Source organism: Pinus tabuliformis, chromosome 1_1 (genome assembly GCF_031772625.1).
Source record: "Pinus tabuliformis cultivar Carrire ecotype Pingquan chromosome 1_1, CPIR1, whole genome shotgun sequence".
In the NCBI taxonomy this organism is placed as follows: domain Eukaryota; kingdom Viridiplantae; phylum Streptophyta; class Pinopsida; order Pinales; family Pinaceae; genus Pinus; species Pinus tabuliformis.
In genome coordinates, this window is record NC_142297.1 from 809,635,674 (window position 1) to 809,638,750 (window position 3,077).

Genomic DNA, 3,077 nt, shown 5'->3' on the forward strand with positions numbered 1-3,077 from the left:
TTGGCAATCGGGACTCCATTTGAATTCACAATATTTTGTAAGTAGTTTAAAGAGTGGAGATGTTATTTTGGTAAAGTTTTCTATAAATCTTCTATAATATCCAGTCAATCCCATAAAACTTCTAACATCTTTTTGACAATTTGGAATAGGTAAGTTGGAGATGACTTCAACCTTTGATTTATCAACTTTAATCCCATGCCCTGAAATATGATGTCCTAAAACAATACCTTCAGTAAACATCATAAAGCATTTTTCATGGCTTAATGAAAGGTTTGTTTCTTTACATCTTATAACGACTTTTTCCAAATTTTCTAATGCCTCTTCAAATGTATTACCATAAACTATAAAATCGTCCATATATACCTCTACACAATCATGGATTAGATCAGAAAAAATTCCTAGTATTAATCTTTGGAATGTTGCGGGTGCATTACATAATCCAAAAGGAAGCACTCGGTAAGAAAAAGTTCCCCATGGACAGGTAAATGTGGTTTTATCCTAATCTTCAGCTACCACCTAAATTTGATTATAACCACTAAAACCATCCAGAAATGAAAATTACTTTTTGCCTGCTAATGTATCTAATACTTGATCAATAAAGGGAAAAGGAAAGTGATCCTTCAAAGTTGCCTAATTCAATTCCCTGTAATTAATGCACACCCTCTATTTACCATTCTTTTTAGGTACTATAACCAAGGGAGAAACCCATCGGCCATCTAAAATTGGGTAAATGAAGTTTACATTGAGTAGTTTTTGGAGCTCTTCTTTCACAATCTCCCTAAGATTTGGATTCATCCTTCTCTGAGGTTGTCTGAATGGTCTACTGTTTTCCTCAATATATATATGATGGATGCAAGTCTTAGGGTCAATACCTTTCATATTAGTATACTCCCATGCAAATGCAGCAGAATGTTTTTGCAAGATTCTGGTTAGCTCTTCTTGTTGTAACTTTTCCAATTTTTTGTTGATATTCAATGTTTTACCTGGAAAAATTTCAACTGTAGAACTACCAATCTCTTCCATAGAGTAGAGAGACATTTGCCTTGATGACAAATATTCAATATCAGAATCTAACTGAAATTGTGTGTGGTCATATTCCAAAGATGTTTCAAAATTTTCTAATGTGTTCAAAATTTGACTATCTTCACTAACTTCAGATAGTAAAGGCAAGTTGTATAATATCTCCATCATCAACCCATTCATTGTCTCGTACTTCTGTAATTGCTTTTGCTGGAGGATACAAATTGAATTTCTTTATTAAACTACCATCAGGAATGTATATATCCCCGGATCTACAACTAATGAAAGCATCAGCTATGGCTAGCCAAGGTCTTCCTAAGATGAGTGGGTGCCCTCTTGTCAAAATCATGCAATCTACTGGATATTCCCAAGAATCTAAGGAGACCAAAATATCTTCTAATACACCATCTGGTTTGATTATTGATCTATCTGCAAGTTGCAGTAAGGTAGGTGTAAAAAGAAGATTAGGAAGTTTAAGTTGTTCCATAGTCTGTCTACTCGTAATGTTTATAGCAGCCCCTAAGTCAATCAATGTATTTTGAATTTCTATCCCATTTATGTGTGTCTTGACAATTGGACTACCTGGATCCACATATTTCTGCATGGTAATCTTTCCCATCATGATATCTGCTATTTTTCCTATCAGGTGGATTCTTTTTGTGTCTCTTGGTTTCCTACCTGGTCTTTTGAAACTCAACTCCTTTATTGTTTTTTTTAATATAGGAACCTCTCTAATGGCTTGTAGCAGGGGAATATTGATACAGACATTCTTTAATTCATCTAAGAAATCATAGTCAGGCAACAAGATTTGTTTTTCCACCCCTTCGTCAATTTGTAATCTTTCAGGAAAAGAAGGTGTGGATGTAGATGCAGGTTGCTCAACTATAGGAGTTATGGGGGTTGACTCTTTTTGTTTTTCTTTTTGAATGATTGGGTTTTAAAGGGATGTTTCCTCAGAACCTTTATTGATTTTTAGAGAATCTCCTCATAGGCATCTTGCTCTTGAACATCAATAGAAGGTTTTTCCTTTTATAAAATTCTACCAGATCTAAGTTGAACATCATTAAGAGGAACAATCATATAGGTAGGAAATTGTTATCCTTCTACCATGTAAGCATTCTGAGGGCTTTTTTTGTTGGAATTTGGTAATGGCTGGGCTGGTATTGATTTGGCTTTTGTTGAAATGGAAGCAAGAATTGAGAATTTTGATTTTGTTGAGAAGGTTGTTGTTGTGGAAATGGCAATGAAAGTTGTGGGTTTTGATTTGGAAGTTGTGGATTTTTTTGTTGATTTTGAAAAGATGGAGGATATTGATAAAATTGAGCAAAACTCCCATAAGGATTTTGTACCCCTTGTGCCCATGATTGATACGGATTTTGAGTTTGGGGCCAAGGTTGTTGCCAAGAATTCCAATTTGGTGGGAGCTGAAAATTCATAGTATTGTTAAATCCTTGATTTTGTTGCCATTCCCTTAGAGCATGTTTCTTTCTACATTTTGGGCAAAAGATGGCTAAGGCATCAGCTTCTATCATCTACTTGTTTTGAATTTTAAGGGTGTCTATTTGTTCACTAAGGCTCCCTAGAATGTCAGTTTTGAACTCATCAAGCATATTGCCAATCTCCGCCCTACTTACTAATCCAGTTGCAGATTTGTTTGCTCTAATAAGAGAAGGATCTCTAGGACCTTTTCCAGTTTTAGATTTTCCCCTTGAGAGATGGACACATAATTCTGCTATGTCGTGTAGTGGAAGTTGAGAAATGTATCCCTTCCCCAACATGTTTAAAATATCTATCCATTCATCTCTAATGACTTTCAATAAAAGGGATTTCAAAGTTTCCTTGTCTAAATTGCTCATTTTTGCTCTCTTTAAGTTATATTGAAATATTTCAAGCAGATCCTCCAAGTTCTCATCTTCCTTTTGCATCATTTTGAATACCTCATCCTTATGATTAGTGAGCATACAATAATCCAGATATCTATCCAAAAATGTTTGCTTCATATCATTCCAAGTCCTAATAGATTGAGTGACTAATCCCATGAACCATTTCAGAGCAGC